This window comes from Panthera onca, chromosome A2 (genome assembly GCF_046562875.1).
Source record: "Panthera onca isolate mPanOnc1 chromosome A2, mPanOnc1 haplotype 2, whole genome shotgun sequence".
Lineage (NCBI taxonomy): Eukaryota > Metazoa > Chordata > Mammalia > Carnivora > Felidae > Panthera > Panthera onca.
Genome location: NC_138340.1, coordinates 149,121,439 through 149,143,862, shown reverse-complemented (window position 1 = coordinate 149,143,862; position 22,424 = coordinate 149,121,439). Strand labels below are relative to the sequence as shown.

General features: G+C 39.7%; 1 protein-coding gene and 1 long non-coding RNA gene across 2 annotated transcripts in view; both read right to left on the bottom strand.

The window, feature by feature from the left end:
* The window catches only part of EXOC4 (exocyst complex component 4), a 750,526-nt gene that overhangs the window by 354,218 nt on the left and 373,884 nt on the right, over window positions 1-22,424 (bottom strand). The window lies entirely within an intron of this gene.
* LOC132679898 (uncharacterized) lies at window positions 3,425-21,047 on the bottom strand. Its single transcript, XR_009610390.3, has 2 exons — window positions 6,318-21,047; window positions 3,425-3,546 (listed from the first exon to the last, which is right to left on the bottom strand). It is a non-coding gene; the product is annotated as an uncharacterized LOC132679898 (long non-coding RNA).

The window sequence follows — 22,424 nt, the reverse complement described above, 5'->3', positions numbered from 1 at the left end:
ATGTTTTCGCAGGATTAGACGGTGGTTATGGATTTCGGGGAGGACCACCCCAGAGGTGAAGTGCCTTCCTCATCTTATCACATCAGGGGATACATGATATCAATAGGTCTTATTACTGGTGATGTAAACTTTGATCACATGCAAGGCGGGTGTCTGTCCGGTTTCTCTACTATAAAGTTCCTCTCTTTCCCTTTCCAGGGGTTTGTCACAAGGTCCAGCCCACACTCTAGGGCAGGGGAATGAGGTTTTATCTTTTGGGGGGAGGAGTGTCAAGGCATCTGTGGACTTCGGTTAAAACGTCCACGGTAATAAACACTTTGGGAGAGATACTTTGAGGCTATACAAATATCCTGTTTCTGTAATTTAGGTGTTTCCAAAAGCCATTTTTTACAGATACCATTTCCTTTGACGTTCCCAAGAATCCTCTACTTAATAAACAAATAAACTGAACCTGAAAATGATGGACATGTCTCAGTATCATTACAGGTGAAAGCAGATTCCCAAGTTCATGCTATAGTCATAAACCTACAAGACAGTGCGACTTTCCTTGCTCAACACCAGCACTGCTGGATTTCACTGTCCAAACAGCAGGGGGAGCATACACAGGCATGCACACTCATTGGGATTAACTCACCCTACTAAAGACTACATTTGAATAACAGAAAACAAGGGAAGAGGGATAGTCTAGGAGACAATTCGGGTTTTGAGGGTGGAGCTGTGTGTGCATACAATGGCCACTCTCCTTCTAAATCAAGAGCATTGTTTAATGACCTAAGAATGTCAATCTGATTTTCTTCCCATAAAATGAACTGGACTCTGGGCTACCCAATCAGTACTTCACAGATACCTAAATCCCAGTGTGGAATACAGTTGAGGCTTAAGTCTAAGATACAGTCTTAGGTGAACCCATTTTTTACTGTTGAGTCATACGTCATTCGTTTTTTGTTAAAAATTTCAGTAAATCTCTTTAGTTAATACCATTTACACCTGAAAGTCTCTACCATTTAAATCTAGAAAACAAAGCCTAGATAGAATATTTTGCATACTGTGAGATAGTATTTGTAAAGCACGTCCATATACATTTCCCCATGCAACCCTTTCAACCGCATTATCAGATAAGTGGAAAAAAATGACCTTATTTCTCTTTTACAGATGAGACTTTTAGGGTTTCAATAGTTTACCTATGACCAACTATCTAGTAAGTGGTAGGGTCAGGACTTGAAACTAGGTAGATATTCACTCTTTTTATTTAATCTGAATTGCCTGAGCAGATTTGGATGTATCAGATCATTTCTTTTCGACAAAATGCATTTTTGGACACTACTGACACTTTCTAAAATTACATTTTTTCCCCCCATCACAGAACATATACTCATCTGATGAAAATATTAAAATATAGAAAAAATGAAATACTAAAAAGGAAAAAGTAACACTCAGGGATAACTATATTCATTATTTGTTATATTACCTCCTAAAAGTATTTTACATAGTTAAGATCTCATTATGTCCATAATTTTGTATTTACTTGAAACATACATACTTCTCTTTGCTAACAAAAGCTCTTCGTGTGTAAAATTTTAACATACCACTAATAAAAACAGCAAACAGCTCTATGATATTTACATGCCAGCCACTATTTGAAGTGCTTCACATATGTGAACTCATTTAGTCTGCATCTCAGTCCTATGAGGCGGGTACTATTGTCTCCATTCTACAGATTAAGAAACTGACTTCATGGCTATATAATAGTACATTACCTGAAAATACCATAACTTACTTAGCTTCCACACTATCGCTTGATTTTTATGTTTTTTGCAATTTATAAGGCTGTAATTAGCATGGTGATGTTAAGTTCTAACTCTGCACATATTTAAAATAATTTCTTTTAAGTTTATTTATATGAGAGAGAGCAAGCGTGAGCGGGGGAGGAACAGAGAGGGAGAGAGGAGGAGAGAGAGAATCAGAATCAGAAGCTAGCTCCATGCACTGTCACGGTGGAGCCCAACGCAGGGCTCGATCCCACGAACCGTGAGATCATGACCTGAGCCAAAGTCGGAGGCTTAACCGACTGAGCCACTCAGGCGCCCCTAACTCTGCATGTATTTCTAACATAAATCTGTGCTGGTTTGGCTGAAACTGTGGATTAGATCATCTTAGAAGCGAAGCACATTCTTTACTAGACATTGCTGAGTAAGTGGTACCAAAATAAAAGGTAATAGAGAGCAAGGCTGTCTTTCTATTTTCAGATGTCGTGGACGGCCTATAACGTGGACTGTGAGTCTCATGGCCAGGAACCCAGTGAATCACATTTTTGCCTGAAGAACAGACATCGTAGGTGATGTCACCCTCCCTCCGTGACCGTAACACTTGGTGGTGTGGTTTAGGTCAAGGAAATCGTGATGCGGCAAAGCAGAAGCATTCACGTACGGTCAGTGGGTAAACAGCCAGCAGGATCCGAAAATCACCTGGATTAACTATTTGGGGCTGGCAGACCACGTAGCCTTTGAATTTTCAAACAAAATAAAACATTCCAAAGTCCTTCCGAAATGTTTCTCTGAAGCGCAGTGGGAAGACTGAGGTCCCAAAGCAAACAATCCTGAAGGTGAGCTAAGGCCCGTGACGGGGACACTCGCTTTGCTACTGCCAGTTTGGAATTATTTGTAGGAATTAGTAGGTGTCCCGTTCTGTCACAAACACGGACTTTCCTCACTACAGATAGAACACTTCTTTTTAAATTAAAGGACAATTCCCCTTTGTAGCAAGCCTCCATCATTCAAAAAGATTTCTGGAGCTGAAATGCCCTTTACAAGCCTTATTTACATGAGAGACACGATGGAAAGAGACTTTATGCTCTCGACCACCTAATTTCTCCAAGCTACAGCCATTGATTCTTCGTAAGTTTATTTATTCAAAACAACAGCACAAACAATTCTTTTTTCTTGGGTCAGCAGCTTCCTGAATTAACATCAATCATCAGAGGAGACGGGGCTGAAAGGAAGCCCATTTTCTCAGAGATTGATTTTTTTTTAAGCCAAAACACACAGACATAAGCAGGAGGCTGTTTACCATCAAAAAGGTTCAACTTGAAAGTCAGAACCAAACACTGGGTCCTCACAGTACAGATCAGTATCCTTGAAATCTCAAAAAAGTTTTTTTTTTTCCCCCCATCACTTACATTTCTTCTTTGATGGCCTGGAGAGTCTGATTACTTCACTAGATAAAGCCCACCTGAATAGCTTAAAACAAGGGGAGGGAAGGTTCCAAAGGAGACAGAAGTAGATCAATGTTGGTGTTTATTATAATGATTTTCTAATGGCTTTCTCTACTCTCTTTACTTACTTTGATGTATTTAAAGTGGGAAAAGTTCATCAAAGACCTCTGTGATTAGAGTCTTAAATGTATTTAAGCAACTACTTTTGGCATGTTTTAAAGGTGACTTGCTTCATAGGTCCCAGCAAAATTATTCTTTGAAAACCTTGATCTGCTTCTTGCTTGGAATTCAGCTCAATTATTTTTTCTTGCAAGGTGGGGGTGGAAGGATCTTGCCTGAAAATGAAGTCAGAGGGGTCAGTATTCCTGAGACTGCTCTGAGAACTGCAAAAAGTAATTGGTTTATATCCATTTTACATCCTGTCGTGTCAGGGGAATGTGTTTCCTTCCTATAGCTTTCCTGGAGATTTATGTAAGGTGAGGAATGCATTAGACCAAGCATATATAAACTACTGGCCTCCTATTTCAGTAGAATGTGCTATATTCTTTATTTCAGATATTTTTAAATGTTTGCCATGTTGTTAAATCAACTTTAAGGGAAAATGCAAGATTTTCAGTCTAGGGTACAAGTAAATGGAGAAGGACAAAAAAAAAAAAAAAAAAGAAACAGAAAACATTTCCGTAAGCCTGAGATGGTCAGCAGTGGCCCTGTGTTATCACTATTTTCTTTCAGATTGAGACAAAATTTATTTCAGTTAAGACTTTGATATCAAAGCCATCAATCACCCTCTTGTCTGAGAATGAAGCAGAACATCCAATTGTTCCCCAGGTGTAAAACAAAGATTTTTAGTCTCTAATTCACAGGGATTGCTGAGGAATAAAGGTGGTTCCTTAGAAGGACAAAATAAATTCATTAAATAAAATCAATAAAAATCACAAAGGACTTTGACCTAATTTTTCTAAAAACACCCACTACTTAACAGTGAGATATTGTGCTCTGTTAAGTATTCTACACTTTCATGTCTATTTACTTCCATACTTAGGTCATAGGCAGATTAACAAGCTAATGCTGTCTTGCATACATTATCACCTCTGGCCATTTCAGAGTCATCTTTTAGCTCTGGGATTCTACAGAAAGTTGCCCACTGAGAAAATACAAACGCTAGGAGAAAAAAGGCCTAACACAAATAATGACTGGCAATGCCAACCAATTATAAAGCATTACAATTAATAGAATGTCTCCACCGTTCTATGGGGAGAAGATGGGATTCAAGCGAAGCTAAAAAATAAATAAATAACCAACCCCAGGACCAGGTCTTGGACACGATACAGCACCTTCAGCAGGAGCTCTGGAAGGAACACCAGGTGCAAAGCTCTGCTCTAAGTGCCTCTGTGGTGGACATCTATCACTGTCAAAACAAGTCTCAGAGCCTTCAGAGCATGAACAGAGGGATACCTGATCACCATCAGTTTTGAGAAGGAAAGATTACCAGACAACATTATTAATAAAAATGCTCTGAGGGGCACCTGGGTGGCTCAGTCGGTTGAGCGTCTGACTTCGGTTCAGGTCATGATCTCACGGTCCATGAGTTCAAGCCCCGCATCGGGCTCTGTGCTGACAGCTCAGAGCCTGGAGCCTGCTTTGGATTCTGTGTCTCCCTCTGTCCCTGCCCCTCTCCAACTCGTGCTCTCTGTCTCTCAAAATTAAACAAATATTTAAAAAGTTTTTTAAAAATGCTTGGAGACAAAGTTGAAAAGCATGATTAGAACACAGGTGGCAAAAGGTAAAAAAAAAAAAAAAAAAAAGGTCTTTGTAAAATTCTGAAAACAAAATTTCTTCAAATTTTTGCATGGTGTGTTCGCGTTCAGCATGATGGCTCATCTCCAAATGAACAATTTATGGAAGAGAAGCATCAGACTTCCAGGATAACAAGTGAAAATATGTCCTGCTTTTCCAACTTTAAGAGTGTTGGCAAAAACAACCCCAGACAAGGGCCTAAATGATTAATATGTGATGACCCTGAACTAAACACAAGTCCTGAGATCAGTCTGAACATATAAAGAATAACCAGGGAAATATAAAAATCAAATATCTAAAATGAAACAGACCAACCAGGCAGGAAGAAAGAGGACAGGAGCCCTCAAGAGCTGGTGTGGTGACACAAGGAGGAAATTTGAAAGGGGAAAAAAACAAAAGGAGAAGGACACCAGGTGTGTGATTAAATTTATGACCTCCAAAAAAAAAAAAAAAGTTTCAAAATAAACATAACCTTGAGAAATCAGTAACTTTAATAAAGGGGTCAGCATGAGGGAAACAGTTGGGAGTAAATTGCATTAAATTATTTCCCTTTGAGTGAACACACAGTGTAATAAGCTGTGAAGAGCGTAATTCTGTACTTACATTGTGTTTTGCAAGCAAAGTGGGAAATTGAGAATTACTGAACCTTGCTGAAGTTCTTATCCAAATGAGTGTTTCAATTAGTTAACTCAGATTTCCCTGTGTTTTAGAACTGGAACTAGTCTACAGAATAAAGCAGTCCATCTATGGTGCTACAAAATGGCACTGCAGATTTGTTAGACATGTGATTAAATCCAACCAAAGAAGCCTTTTTGTATTTATAACACACAGCAACATTATTTAGATAAGATCTTTTGTGTGTGTGTGTATGTGTGTGTGTGTGTGTGTGTATTTGTGTGTGTTAAAAAAAAAGCCTTACTAAAATATATTTAATACAATTTCCATAAAGTTCACCCTTTTAAAAAAGGTTATTCTTAAACTGGAGAAAATAGAGCCTTATTAAAAATAGCCAATGAAAGTTTAAGAGTACAATTAGAGTGAAGCATTTTAAGCCCGGTATACTGCCGAACACATTATAGGTTCGAAATAAACATCCTAATGCGCTAAGTGATGTAGGCTCTCTAAAACATACTATCAACCAGTGGAGGAAACGTAAGCAAATATATATAAAATCTTTTAGCTAACACTAACAACAACAACAAACCAAAGCTTTCTATTCTGAAGCAACTTAGCAGAAAAGGAAGGATTGAAGAGATTACTTTTTTGGGTTGCTTTGAAGTGGGGAAAAAGGAAAGGAGCTTTCACTTACCTTTCTAACTGTCAAGGTGTTGAACACAGTGGTTTGCATGTAGTGAGCATTTTAAAAATATGTGATAAATTGAAGAATAAAGAAAGCTGGAATGCAGGAGGAAAGCAAAAGCCAAATTAAAAAACAAACAAAAGCAAAACAACAATAGAACAGAAAAGCAAACTTAAAATTCAAGCCTGTAATTCCAAAATGAAGCTTTGGAGTTTTACTATGGCTAACTCAGATGATGTTCTTTTTTTTTTTTTTTTTTTTTTTTTTTAATGCACGGAATGCACTTGACATATGAGAAATACTGCTACATATCCCTTGTGGGGAGATCAGTATGGCCCTGACAAAGATGGAAGTGTCTAAAGATGAAATCATGGATCAGATCAAGCACAGTAAATCACCTGGATAGGGCCGTTTGACCCATGGGTTTGGTAGAAGGTTTGTGCAGTGGTAAAGACAAGGGGATTTGTCATTTGTTCCTAGAAACAGCAACACATCGTAACCATTACAAAGATGTCAACAAGAATATTTTCATTCTTTTTTTCTAGAACTTAAAAACCAGAGATAAGAGAAACACTAAGAATTACCAAACCAGTTCATTTTATTTCGTGCACAGGAAATAGGGAGGTCAAATAAAACAGAATACTATTCTGCAAGGATTACACAGATATTATCAGTATAAACAAGTATGTCAGAAAATTAGGAGGCAAGAATGTGGAGCCTTGGAGAGTCATGACTTCATTCTCATTTTCCCTTTCCCCACCCCCTCTTTCTTACACACACACACTTACTGTATTTTTGTATCCCCAAAATGGTAATCGTAAATGACTTCTTGAAAAGCTTTCTGTAATGTACATGATAAGAACCTCCTACTGAAAATAAAAGGTCTTTTCATTAATGAAAATTATCAGGAAAACAGTTCAGGAGTATACATATTTGGAGCCTGTACACAGACATTTAATACCCTATTAGTTAATATATTTACTTAACGAAAGAGAGAAAACACTGCCTTGGGGGATAAAAGGAGAGGGTGCTGGTTAATAAAATGCCTCTGCACTTAACATACATACATCAGATCCCATCCTGAATACGGTACTCACTCCTGGTTCCTACACATGAAAAGGGAAATACTCTGCTACAGAAGAACCAAAGAAAGGCGATCAAACTACTTAGAAAAAAGAACTGTTGAAGAACTAAGGTCACTTAGTCCGGACAGAAGGCTAATGTAACTAATTTATTTAATGGCTGTCGTAAAGGGATTAGTTCTACTCTATGGTGCTCTCCAAAATAGGCATACTGAGTCTTGTACTCGTTTAAAAAATAAAATCTGAACACATTCTAAATGTAACGTGCTGTGCTAGATGAAGTGGAATATACAGAGGTAATCAGACAAAAATTCTGTTCTCGTATAGTCTGAAGGAAACGAAGACACCCAGTTAGAGTAGGAGTGCCATCTAGCATCTGGAACAGTGCCTGGTATATAACAGGCACTCACTAAATATCTGTCTGAATGAGTAAAGGACTGCAACTCTCGCCCCACTCGTCTTGCAGCTCCCTGTGTGACTGAGTTGCATCAGCAGATGTGGCTGCCTCATCCTCTTCATCAAAGCTGCAGGCTCAAAAAGGAGGCAGCCTTCCCAAAGAGAGACGGACCATTCTTTATTCACGATAGAAGTACAGATAACGCGCAAGGCAGAGACGATCAACTGCCAGAGAAGAGAGTCAAAAAGTGCTGCGTGAATTTAGAAGCTGAAGAGATTAAAAGTGAAAATTATAAGAAGGCAGGTTTCAGCTCAATCTAATAACTGACGATGGCCAACAAAGAAGCAAGTACTGAACTCCCAGCTCTCCAAATCAAAATTGTGCCTTCTGAAGCCTCTCATCAGAGGCTTACTCTACACTCTCCCCTACTCCCACCCCATTATCTGGAGACACAGTCTGGGGCTATTCATCTTGCAGGGCCATCAAGAATATAGTCTGCTCGGGGCGCCTGGGTGGCTCAGTCGGTTGAGCGTCCGACTTCAGCTCAGGTCACGATCTCGCGGTCGGCGAGTTCGAGCCCCGCGTCAGGCTCTGGGCTGATGGCTCGGAGCCCGGAGCCTGCTTCCGATTCTGTGTCTCCCTCTCTCTCTGCCCCTCCCCCGTTCATGCTCTGTCTCTCTCTGTCCCAAAAATAAATAAAAAACGTTGAAAAAAAAATTAAAAAAAAAAAAAAGAATATAGTCTGCTCTATACAGTTTGCAAAGTAGAATGATCTGTCCACGCCAGAAGCAGATAACTAGCAAATCAGGCCTCCAAATCTTTCAGAATAAAGCCAACTCTTACCTGATCGAGAACCACAACATTACACACAGCCTATAGTGTATTTCTAGGATATACTGCCTGGTTTATATGAATAACCTGGGGTTTTCTAAGGTGATATCACATATTCTTACATAGAACTATGAAGGCAAAAAGTCTTCACAGATTGGTCACTATTACACACATACATCCACTGTTCCAGTTGATACTAAATACATTTTATCTAGAGAAACATTGGGTTGTACGAATAGATCAATATGAATTCTCCTGAGTATCATATGATAACAGTAAAATTATGACTTTAGCAAATGCCTTTGAATGAAATGAGAAAACCCTTTGATACCTGTTTTTAAAAAACATTAAATTTATAGTCGATACCTCTTTTTGGTGATGACTCTGCTTATCATTTGCTAGTAGCAAAATGCAATCACCAAATCATATATGATTCTGTTACCGTAAGGGTAAACCTCAGCATATCCTTCTACCATTTATATACTTCTAAATAAATAATCAACTGAAATTGAATTGTATTCATTTTATTGATTTTTTAAACAATTTTTTAATGTTTATTTACTTTTGAGAGAGAGAGAGACAGAGCACAAGCAGGGGAGGGGCAGAGAGAGAGGGACACACAGAATCCGAAGCAGGCTCCGGGCTCTGAGTTGTCAGCACAGGACCCGATGCAGGGCTCAAACTGACAAACCATGAGATCGTGACCTAAGCTGAAGTCGGACCCTTAACTGACTGAGCCACCCGGGCACCCCTAAATTATATTCATTTTAAAGACTGAGAAGTAAACATGCAATATGAAAGAAACACTAAGTATTTTTGTGTTTGTTGAAGTATATATACCTGTACTTTGCAATATCTAACTTCATTCGACAGTCTTCCTTTAAAGATGTGAAAAGTTTTGAGTGATTTGATTTCAAAGAAAAGCCCTAGCAATGTATCACGTGGCAAATATGCATGGCCTGGGAGAATGAAAATGGAGGCACATTGGAACTGGTAGTAAATGCCTCAAACTAAAAGTATAATAAGAGTCTTGACTGTATAAGCATTTGCATGAATTTATAATTTAAAAGAAAACTATCACACTGGCAACCGATGAACCAAAACCAGAATGCTGACACATGTGACAGGAGACCACACTACTTAATTTTTAAAAATTAGATGACTGGGGCGTCTGGGTGGCTCGGTCGGTTGAGCGTCTGACTTCAGCTCAGGTCATGATCTCACAGTCTGTGAGTTCAAGCCCCGCGTCGGGCTCTGTGCTGACAGCTCAGAGCCTGGAGCCTGCTTCGGATTCTGTGTCTCCCTCTCTCTCTGACCCTCCCCCGTTCATGCTCTGTCTCTCTCTGTCAAAAGTAAATAAACATTAAAAAAAAAATTTAAAAATGAGATGACAATTGAATGTCTAAGGATTTCATACAGTAATCAAAGGCATCTGACTTTTTCCTTGTTTTTTAGACAATCTGGCACCACTGGGATTATCTTCTAAATGACATTGATTAGCTGCAGCCGACAACAGCCTAGCCCCTTCAGTTTGCCTAAGTCTCCATTTATGCCAAAGACACTTATTTAACAGTCAAGCTCCTACAGGCATGTATGTTTGCCTCCGATTTCAAGGAACAAACGTCTAATGAAGGGAAATAGAGGCAAAGATGATACATAGATAACCTGAATAATCTCAATATAATCACGGACACATTGCTACACGCAGAGTTTTAAACATTCGTGAATGTTAACTCTTTTTGGATTTCAACCATGGAATAGAATGGTCCCATGGACCAATGACCACAGTGAGATATTTCATTTATGGAGAGTTGACAGGGTCATCTTGAAAACCTCCAAAATGATAACCTGATAATGAAGAAAATGTGAAACAATGTCCTCTGCCTACCTCCCTCTGCTCCCCCCCACCAAAAAAAATCCAAGGATTTTCCATGGATGAAGATGGTAGAAAATACTAACCTAACACGTATTTATCACAAGAAATCATGTGTTATATACTTTTAAGAACTATTCTTTAAGTACTGATTTGGAGTTGTTACAATCTTCCAAAATGTTGCTAATATGATTGAGTCTTTTCCTTCCCCCGGTCTCATTACATTCAGATGCTGGTACTAAGCATAATGTTAAGCATTGTAATTCTGCCTTTATTAGCTTCAGGTATATAAATGGCATCCCAGTGAGCGTGGTGAATTTTGATCATTATTTCTCCACTCAAGTTGTGTTCATCTTCCTGCTGAGAGGATGATCACTGAGTTTTACCACAAGCCCAAGGGACCCATTATTTATTATATTACATTTTATGGTGTGGAGTAAATAAATAGCATTAAAGTGCTAAATTCATTCACAGAGATGAACTGTGTTCATAAACTGGAGAAATTCTTTAAATCAAGCCTAGGCTGCTAATAGGCTCTTCATAAAAATGCAGAAAACATCCATTGTAATATGGCAGCAATAAAAGGAGGCAGCTGGGTTAACACACAGAAATATTAGAAGGCAAACATTCTAGGCGAGGCACACAAATGGCATATAACCAGATCATGAGGTTAAACACACAAACCTCACTTAGTCATCTGTCATTTTAATGTAACTGGATTATAAAAATTCACACTTTAAAAATAATATAATTATCATAATAGAATTCAAAATAAACTAAGTGTATGAATGTGAACACTTCGGCAACCCCAACCCCTCTGAAGACGTGCCTTAATTACTGTGCATTTTGTCCTAATCAGCTTGTCTTACATTAAAAGGCCATTCCATAGGGAATGTGTGTGCATTTGTCTTTTGTATTATATGTAATCCACTCCCATTTCCATCTCTGATTTCTAGGGTCTCGCACAATTGCTTTCGGTACAGCTTCTGACTATAAAAGATTGTCTAGCCACCAATCCTTAGGGATTTTCTTTCCCCATCCTTCATGTGACTTTTAATCATTTAAGGCGACCTACAATTCTGCATTTTTTCCTTGGCAGATTTAAGCTCTGTAGTGCTTGAGAGTGACACAAATTCCTTGCTGCCCTTGGACTTCACTACAGAAAGTCACCGTGGGTCTCCAGCATCAGGCCCCGTATCACCCTAGCATCTGTTCCTTATACGGTGCTGCACCAACACCACCCACATGACTGTGAATATTTTTAACAATAGGGATGATAATAAATTTTGTGTCAATTGTAACACTCACTGAGTATTTGAAGATGGTATAATACAGAAACAAGGAACAAGGAAAATGAGTATTGACAAAGTACCATGGTAACTATTTAAAATCATACTTAAGAGGATAACCATAGAAACTACAATCGACATATAAAAGGGGGCAAGGAGAAAGATAAGCCTGTTGTGTCTTTGCTTTTGAGACTTCTCTCCCAGCTAATCAGGGATAATCAGAAGCAGTGTATCAAATACAGAACGGAAGCTAAGGCAGGGCCAGGTGCACAGAACAAAGTGAGAAGTCTGGGGGCAAGGGAGAAATTCCAAATCAAGGCCTATGAGGGAACAGCAAGACAAGGCTACAGTGTGTGGTTAGAACGAGTAACAATCTGAGTCAGGGCACACATAGGAACGATGAATGGAACTTTTCAAACCAGAGGAATAAATGGAGAAAAAAATCAGGAAAAAAAACATACAAGAGAAAAGGCAGAACACACAAAGTTGACAGTCAACACTCAGAGTCCGAAGAATTAACAGGGAATCTGGGAAAAGGGGGGGGCGGGGAAGAGATCTAGGTATCACAATAACCAACTTATTAATAAGCCACACCAGTGTTTCAGGGATTTGGGGTAAAATTATCTGCTTTTTCCCAGCCATCCCCAGGGACTCCTTTATTTGACCCTGAAGGCTGTGCCGACAGGCCAAGTGTGCATACAACTTCTAACTTCCCAACCAGGAATCCCCTTTAAAAGGGATTCCTTTAAGAAACCAACATCTGAAGGGCACAGTAAGGAAGAGAGAAGTCAAGGGCTAGGCAGATCATTGGTTCTTTCACTTCCACTGCTGAGATGAGAGGTGCTGATGCTGTCTCCATACCAGCTCCTCCAAAATCATGTTCTTTGAGGACTAGTGAGGGGGAGGTGGCGGGAGGTTCCGGTGGGTAAGAGGTCATAAGCAGAGTTGGGCATTTCTAGAAGGTAGTCCTAAAACTTTGGTGCCCTGACAATTAAATAAGGGAGCATATTTCCTGAAAATGAGTTTGTAAAAGCTGATGGAGCTGATCCATTCATTTGTTCAACGCTCTTCATTTTACAAATACTTATAAAACAACAGCTGCTTGCTAGGCTGGGGTAAGTCCTTACGTGACTCGCTATGTAATGAGGGTGATGGGCAGCCTAGCAACATCTGACATAGTTGCTCACTCTCCTTAAGACACTTCCTTCACTTGGTTTCCTAAAAACCACCTTCTCTTGCTCTTTTGCTTCCTCCCGGTCTGTTCCTTTTTGCATATTCTTTACCAGGAGCTCTGTATCTTCCTAACCTGCACATTGGAGGTCTTTTCTTTACCTGTGGTCCCTCCCAAGCGGATTTTATCTTGTCTCAGGGTCTGAAATAGCAATGGAATGTTGCTGGCTTTCAAATTTGTATCGAAGGTCTTCCATGCTGACCAGTACAGTAGCCCTAATCACACGCAGCCGTCGCATTTTTAATTTAAATTCATTAAAACTGAGTAAAATAAGAAATCAGTCCCTCAGTTGCACTGGCCACATCTGAGATGCTTACTAGCTATACATGGCTAGTGGCTATCGTATCGGGCAGTGAAGTTATAAAACATTTCTATCATGGAAAAAGTTCTATTGGACAATGCTGGTCTAGTTCTCACTTCCTAACTGTAGAGCCTTGTGTTCAACTGCCTACTCAACATATAACCCGGGCTAATCTAACAGACATCTCAAATTTCCATCTCCAAAACTCAATTCAGGATCTTACTCTCCAACTAGCTCTTCCTTCACCCTCTCGAGCAATCCCATCTTCATTCTTCTTGCTGCTTGGCTCAAAAACCTTTGCGATATGCTTGGCTCCTCTTTTTCTCACACTCCTTTCCAACCCGTTGGCTGGTCTTAGCAGTACATCCAGAGTGTGACCGCCTCTCTCCTCCGCTGCTAACAACCTAGTTCGGGTCATCATATCTAACCTGAATTATTTCAGTGGCTTTCTACTCTCTGCTACTACTTTTGCCCCCCAATGGTATATTTTTTACATGGCAGCCAAAGCAATCCTTTAAAAAAAAGTTGAATCAGATTATGACATTCCTCTTTTCAAAACCCTCCAAAAGTTTCCCCCCTCACTCAGGATAAAATCCCAAATGCTTACTGATGGGGTTCTTGAGCAAACGGCTAAGAAAGAATTCTTGAGGTGTCTTTGGTGCAAAAAGGTGATTTTATTAAGGCACAGGGACAGGACCCATGGGCAGAAAGAGCTGTGCTGGGTTGTGAGGAGTGACTGATTACGTACTTTTAAGTTAGTAGGGGTAGGGATAGCTTAAGTCTCTAAGGAATTTGGAAGCAAGGCTTTCAGGACCTTGAGGGGCTAGCTGTTGTTAAGATAAGGTTGCTTTTAGTCTCTAATAAAACAAAAACATGGGGGAAGTAAGGCAGCCATGGGTTCCTTGAGCAAGGTCAGGCTTTCCATGTTTCAGGCGTCTATCCGTGGGCTGTAAGCTGTAAGGAGATTTAATTTATGCTCCATTTCTCTTGCCTTTGTTTCCCTCAACATTTACCACCATCTAAAAGGCCTTAGGGTGGGGGGTTGGGTGAAATAGGTGATGGGGACAAGGGAACACTTGTGATGAGCACCAGGTGTTGTATCGAAGTGTTGAATCACTATATTGTCCACCTGAAACTAATATTACACTGTATGTTAACTGCAGATTACGTAAATACATTAAAAAGTGAAAAATAAAAATAAATTTAAAAAACGCCTTATATAATCTTGGCTTTATAATCTCTCTCACCTTATCTTTAACACACTCCCTTCCTTGCTCACCTCACTTTCAGTGATTCTGTTCCCAGAGCTTTGGTGTTTACTCTGTCTCCTACCTGGAATGGTTCCCTCCTAGGTGTTTCATGGTTTGCTCCATTTCATTCGAGTCTTTGCTTGAACAGTTTCTGTGAGCTCCCTATATAAAACAGCATTTTATTCGGCTCCTTCTCACCCTGCCTTATTTTTATTCATATTATTTACCATATTTTAATTTGTTTATTGACTGAATCTTCCATTAGAATATAAACTCAACCAGAGTAGGGACTTTTTTGATTGCTTGGCACATAATAGAAGCTAAATAAATATTTGTTAAATATAAACAAAAAACTGTATCACTGTGGTAAATGCCCTAACAAAGGAATGTATAAGAAGAATGTTCTCCAGATCCATCAACGCACAGCCAACCAGTTGGGATTATCTCCACTGGGCAAATACTAACCACAAATGTAGAGAACTCGGGTACTAACATTCAGGAGAGCTTCCCACGAATAACAAGTTACATTTGGGGAAGAAGAGGCAGCATTAGGGAATCTAGGAAGGAAAGAAGCAAATCCCGAGAGCTCCCACTCCTGACACAGAAGCTGAGTAGTCTTCCAGGCTGCCCCCAGCACTGAGCGGCTCGACAATATCTTCAGCCAGACTGTGCCTCTGCTTCTCTGTCCGCTGGTCAGTAACAGGCCAGAAGCACACAGTCAGAAGTGAAGTCAACTAAAACAAGCCAAGTATTCACTAATAAATTCCAGGAGCCTTCCCCTGTGTCATCTGAGCTGAGACCAAGAACACTGCCAGCTGGTTATTATTTGCCCCATTTTACAGGCGAGGAAACAAGTTCAGATGATTCAAAGTCTTTGTGTTCAAAGTCACAAAGATGGCCAGGCTAGAATTTTAACCAACGCATGACTCCAAAGAATTCTGAAGTCTGTGGTAACGTGCTAAGTGACAAAGGTACTGAGGACAGCACCCAGCTCAGCAAAGTAGACCCCAACCTTTGAACCGGACACTGAAATCACAGTGAAACAGCCACTCATACCGGTTACTTGCAGTGCGAACGGCCATAATACTAAAACCAACTGCGAAATCGTACTACCAAAAGTTGAGATAATGAACCTACCAAAACTTTTACCAGAAACCTCAGTCTTAAAAAATAAAATGACTTTCCAACCGCTCACTCTCCTAAATCTCACAGCTACAAAACCAAACTAGGCAAAGAAAATAACTATATGAAAAGAAAATGTTTTGATATAAAGATATACTCAGAGAAACGACATCCTTTAGAGTCCTCATAGGCGTTCCTCAGAAATGAGAGTGTTCTCTCTTGATGACCTTTGAGAAGTTTTAAGTGACTCCAAGAGACTCTGAGAATATTCTGAAGGACTCTGTGTCAGCCTATCTATCCTCCTCCCTCTCTTTCCAACCATCCTATCTTACCCCAAACACATACAAACTGCCTTTTACTGCAAATTTCTGTCTTTTAAGAATATAAATATTTAGAAGATTCAGGGTAAAAGCAACATACCTTCTTGTAAGATCAACACAAGCCATTTAACATACATGGTTCTTCATCACGATGTGTGACTATTTCCTAAAATCCAATTTTCCGTACTCAACTTTCTGGGATTGGTCACTGTACCACAAATTCTGGTTCACCAGACAGCACGAGAGACTCTCTTCAACCCTCCACCCCCGCATGCATACAGATCCCCCAGCTTAGCCACAAGGTTAGCACCGACTTTCTCTCCCCGCCGCTTTATACCAGCCTCCCCGGTGCGGATGCAGGAATCCATCCCTGGGCTCGGGCAGCCTCATGACCCACACCCCTGCTCTGGGATGCCAGACGACTCCTCGCCCTCACCCACTGCTAGAAACATCCGAGTCCATCTCCTTGCTCCACTGCGGGCTCTGCAGTTACCACAGACAACTTGTTTTGCTTCTCATCTCTCCCCTCCTGCAGACATGGCCTCCTTGAGTAAGGGAGCATCTGCTTTGATGCACTCATAGCGCCAGAGCAGAAGAGGAAGATGAATGCCGTCTTATCAAAAGAAAGCGGGTCCCTCCAGGGTGCCTCCGTGACTACGAAGGGGAAGAAGACAGAGTAGGGTACAAAGAGAGAGGCAAAAAGTGGAGAACAATTTTGTTGCGCCTACTAAGAAGGATTCCATATACACCCCGCCACGCCCACACCCCCGTCACCACACTTCCCTCTCCCGGAACGGCCATCTCACCCAGGCCACACCTTGCTCTTCATACCAGTGACCCCTGGAGACTCTGCCCCTCACCACCTACCTCTCTCAAGAAGGAAACCTCTGCCCCAAGTCTTTGGTAACCACGAGTAGGGCATGTTGAAGGTAATGTCCTTATTCTTGAAAATCAGAAAGTCAGACCGGATGATCTCTAAAGTCCCTTGTATTTCCCACGTCCCAACACTGCGTATGGGCTTCTGACCCCACTGCTAGGCCTTCAGTAGGAAGAGATGTGCTCCCAGAATCTCAAGCCAATTCTAAATCCATTCCCAGGACACATGCTAATATTTTAGTTAAATTTGAGAGCGCAGTAAGACACTTATGATAAGATATAAGATATATAACGGATAACACTGCTTCACAGAGGTTTGCACCAAATAAGATTATTTCTATGAGAAAATAGAGTTCTAAACAACTAACTAATAAATGAAGCAGACATACGAACTATAATCTATTCACAAGCATGAAACTCTATTGTTATGATGCCATCGGGTACCCTGTTACAGAAAAGCTTCAGAAAATAGGCAGTTTGGCAAATGACCACGAACATGACCTAAGGAGGCCCACAGACTATTATACAATGTATGCACACACTTTTATTTGACTTGCATGCATTTCTGGAACACATTTATGAGAAAAGCAAGTTCTTCTTAGAACTTCTTTTCCATTCATACATTTAATGGTTTTTATTCCCCTGCCTAGATTTATTGCACTTCCTTTGACATAAAAAAATATATATTCAGAATATAACCTACACAGGGCTTCTGCAGTGCATCAGATTTTAACAGTGAGTCACTATACTCATTTGTGGAGCACAGAGGAGGGAAGCCCCCCAGTGCCCAAGACACAACATGCTTATTTAGGTAAAACATTAGGTAAACATTATGATGGAATAGATGGCAGGGGAGCAAACCACAAAGTAAAGCAGGAATAGATATTTTGTGGGAACAGGGCAAAAAGCATTTGATTGTAAAGGCTATCTTTAGTTAATCTGATTATAAAGACTACTATAGGAGTTTGTACCAAATGTACTGGTTCTTAAAAGTTCCAAGTATTTGAGAGGCGCCTGAGTGGCTCAGTGGGGTAAGCATTCAACTCTTAATTTCAGCTCAGGTCATGATCTCACAGTTTGGGAGTTCGAGCCCCGCTTCAGGCTATATGTGCTGACAGTGCGGAGCTGTTTGGGAATCTTGCTCTCTCCCTCTCTCTCTCTTCCTCTTCGCTTGTGCTCTCTCTCTCAAAATAAATAAACTTAAAAAAAAAAGAAGAAGAAGAAGTCCCAAGTATTTGAAGTAGAAAATTTCTGATCAGGCATCCTCTGAGATGGAGTATAGTATAATGGAAGACTTGGGAGAGTTGGATTTTTTTTTTTTAGGTTCCGCAGCTACTTCTATTATCGTAGGTAAGTTACAGAGCTTTTGTACACTAACTTTAATTCCTCTCAAGTTGAATATAGAGGCTAGACTAGGTGATTGCTAATCTTTTCAATGAATCTCATGCATAAAAATATATACGTTGAGTACAAGTGTGAGTGGGAGGCAGTCCGTTTCTCTTTCACAGGCTGCTACTCAGTTGGGAAAAACCAGCTTCAGAGAATGAGGAGAGATTTAAATCCTAAAGGCTGTTCTGGCAAAGTTGGGTTGTCTGCCCATGATCACCTCTACTGCATCGTGGCAAGTGGATGGAGAGAAATGGCTATGTCATCAGTTCTTTCAAGGGTGTTCTAAAGAATATGAACTCCAAAATCTACTCCTTGAATAACATGTTTATTGTTCATATAACCTTAAAAAATGTAGTGTACGCTATTTGCCTCTGGAAAGTCACAATATATCTTGTGAATTAAAGGCTCTGAAAAGTTCTGCAATACAGAGTTGCTTATTTTAATATCAAACAAAAAGTATATTACAGTTTTACAGTACTAAAAAGAATTTACTAGAAGGGTTTCTCGGGAACAAGAACTGTGTCTTAATTCACCTTTCTGGCCATGGGCCCTAGCACAATATCTGGTATGTAACAGTGTTCACGTTTTTTGAAAAACTGAGTGACTGAACCTAGAAAAGCCTAGAATCTGGAACTATGGCTGATGTTTCTTTCCTGGGTCTTATATAGCTAAAGTGAACAGTAAAATGTATTGGGAAAATTCCAACATAAAAGTGAAATGTACAACAACAAAACAATAGCTTTCCAAGAGGACAAAAAGGTAAGTTCAAGCCGGTACGTTCCATGGAATACTTTCCTTGGGAAGTAAGGAGGAAAGCTAGCAACAAAATCTACTGCACAGGGCTTATGAAAGTATTACGCACCACATGAGCTCAATCAACATTAGCTGGGGCTTCCCAGCAGTGTCCATAACTTATTTATTTACCTACCCACGCTCATGTTCTCAATGCCTCAATTTCTCTGTCTATAAAATAAACAGATATTTACTGTGAAATAAAACAGCAATCCATACTCTCCGAGGAGCTGGGAGGCTTAATTTATGTTACAGGAGCATTTGGGGAAAGGCGGATGATGGATGGGATGCCAATCATCATCATCATCACAACTGCTGTTGTGATGAACAGGTTAGAAAGGCAGCATGCCAACTCTCCCGGCTCCTATGTTTCCCGTCATGGGAGATGTGTCCTTTTTATATAGCCACACACTGCTCAGTTTCTCAAGGTTGGGCAGAAAAGATGAGAACTGATTGCTAAGGCAATAAAACTGAATACAGCCAAGTTCCAGTGATTTGCATTAATAAAGATTCCCTTTATTAATCTTTGGCAAATACTTCTGCCCACAAAGCATTTATAAATTAAATTATTTACTAGGAAAAGCCAAAACAGAATAGAACAGGTGAAAAACAAACAAGGTACAGATCAGGGCTTCTGAGTACAGAGTTGAGAGAGAGAAAAAAAATCTTTGATTAAAATCTTGACTGTATACCACAGGTTCCTAACCCATCAGTTTGTAAATTGCTTGAGAACAGGGACTGTGGCAATCGCTCACACATCCCTAGTGACTGGCATAGTGAAATACATTAGGCACTAAGGAGATGCTGAAGGAACGAAAGGAAGGATGCCCATGCCTCGAAGTTTCATCAAGCAATAATGACAACATAACTGGCTACGTAAAGGCTGACGCTAATGATTCAGTTTGTTGTAAAATGCTTAAAAAAAAAAAATTAAAATGTATCCACCCTCATTAGCATAAGCTTTAAATGTAGGAGAAGAGGAGGGAAAAAAAAAACACCCAGCACCTGTATACTCTACATAATGTCCACCAGCTTAATGTACGACATGGCTATCAGTCTGTACACCAGTCACCTCAATCCATTCTGCAGAAAAATCACTGCTTCCAACGTAATACACTAAAACAAATTTATAAATGTTAATAAAATTTTTAAAAGGTCAGGTCACTACTTCCTGTAACATATGTCAGGGGGAGCCTAAAACATCTCAGTATCAGGTCATTGGCAGGACAGCTATGACATTAAAGAATGGAGAAAATGGAATTTTTTCCTCTTTTAAAATTAGTTAACCAGCACATCCGTCTGTTTCCCCCTTGGCTGCCTGCTATGCAGCAAGCACTGTAAGAGGGGAAATTTATTGAAACATACCATTAAATCAATATGGCAGAGCACTCTACTTTATAAGGGGCTATAAAAGTCATGCATGTGGGAAAGCTGAAGGAAACAAACTGACACTGAAAATAAGAACAAAACTGTTTTTAAAAAGTACATGGACTCCTAGAATTTACAAATTTAATAGATCAGGCAGCAAAACCAGGGTCTTGAAAGTCGCCTTATAATCCTTTCTTCTTAGGCTAAAATTAGAAATAGCTCTCTTATTCAAGAATCTAGCATGAAAATGACAAACAAAAGTGAAGGTTCTGGCTGAATTACCAGAAATTACTTTGGAAGAAGGTAATAAAACTGGATTTATAGAAAAGAGTCATACCAGGGTTTTATTTAGTAACAAATGGAGATGCTATTTTTTTGTAGATCATCCATGGAGATTCAGAGGGCAGGGAAAAATGTTGTCAAATAATTCTGCTGTAGAGTAAAATGTGTTCTGAATATCTGAGAAGCAAACAGTGGAAATACAGTATGTGTAGGTCATACTGACATTCTGAATAGATTAAAAATAAAGTCCTGGGCCAGGTTATTCAGTATTTCATGGATGGAGGTATAGATTTATATTTCATATATAGAAAAGACACACATAATGTAAAGCCAGGGGTTTCTCAGAGTTGACCATAAAATATACATACATAAATACCATAAAATATAAATATGTACAACAAAATATATACATATCCCAATTATCTAGATTGATAGAATATACTAGAAAGATTGCTTTGGAAAGTCTTTAGTTCTACAATTGAAAGGAATCTTAGAGATCAACTGGTCTAATATCTACAATGGCATCATTAACTTAAATGTTTATAAAATATTTATAAGGCATATTTACACATATGTATTTGATCCTCGTAACAATCACATGCAACAGAAGAAATTAACAAGTTTACCCAAGACTACTCAGCTGACCATGTGAATGTCAAAAGGGGAGAAGGAGGTCTAAGAAGCTTCTCACTTAAATGAAGAATGGGAAAGAAATCTACAGACAATAAAATCAATCACTGTAATAAAGGTACAAGTGCCTGTAAGTAAAAATAACAAGCAACTAAAAAAATTTGCTGTTACCACTTGCATGACAATGCATATGCCACAGAAAAGGAAACAAATGAACTACACCGAGTTGCTACTAAAGATAAAGAACACTGAATTCCTGTTTAATACGCCAGTGTCCCGTATCACCGTATGATGACAATGGCATATGTATCTTTTACAGTCAAAATGCGTGTGCTTACCAAAAGGAAAAAGGAAAAACAGAGATACCATGAAAATCACCTTGAACTTGGCCTGTAAGCTGTTTCTTTGCATCTCTGTACATGATTTTGTTTTGTTTTTTCCATTACCATTATCAAAAAGAAGGAAAAATCCCCACCTCGCATGGCAGCTGAGCCGACAAGAGACCCATTTTGTCACAGGCCATTAGTGTTCATCATTACACAGCTTAATGCAGTTGTCTGTTCCCTTTAGTGAACTCTGCATAGATTTATCTTCAGCTAATGCAGCAGAGGCTAAGGGAAACTACAAAGGTCTCTGGGTATGTTTGCCTTTATGGGACAGCATTTTGAAATCACTCTGGGCTAAAGGACTCTCCAGAGTTGGGAGAAAGTAATATGTGCCTCTCCTGTCACACCGGCTTTAACAGGCAATGCTTGCTCAAGGGGAAAAGGATCTGGGCACTCAGAGGCACCTTTGTTTAGACGTGGAAAACTCTTATCTCGGCACTGTAGGTCAGAAATCGAGAGAAAAATTTTATTCACAGACACACATATATGTGCATACCCTGAGCTCCAGAGCCCTATTTGAGGCTCAGAAACGTCATTATTCATTCATTCAACAAACGTAAATTGAGGGCCTACTCTATGTCAGGTACCATTCTAAGTAATAGGAAAACAACAGTAAACTAAGTAAACAAAAATCTCTACCCTTATGCAACTTACATTCCTAGCAGGGATCGGGGTTGGGGGAGACAGTAAGAGAGAT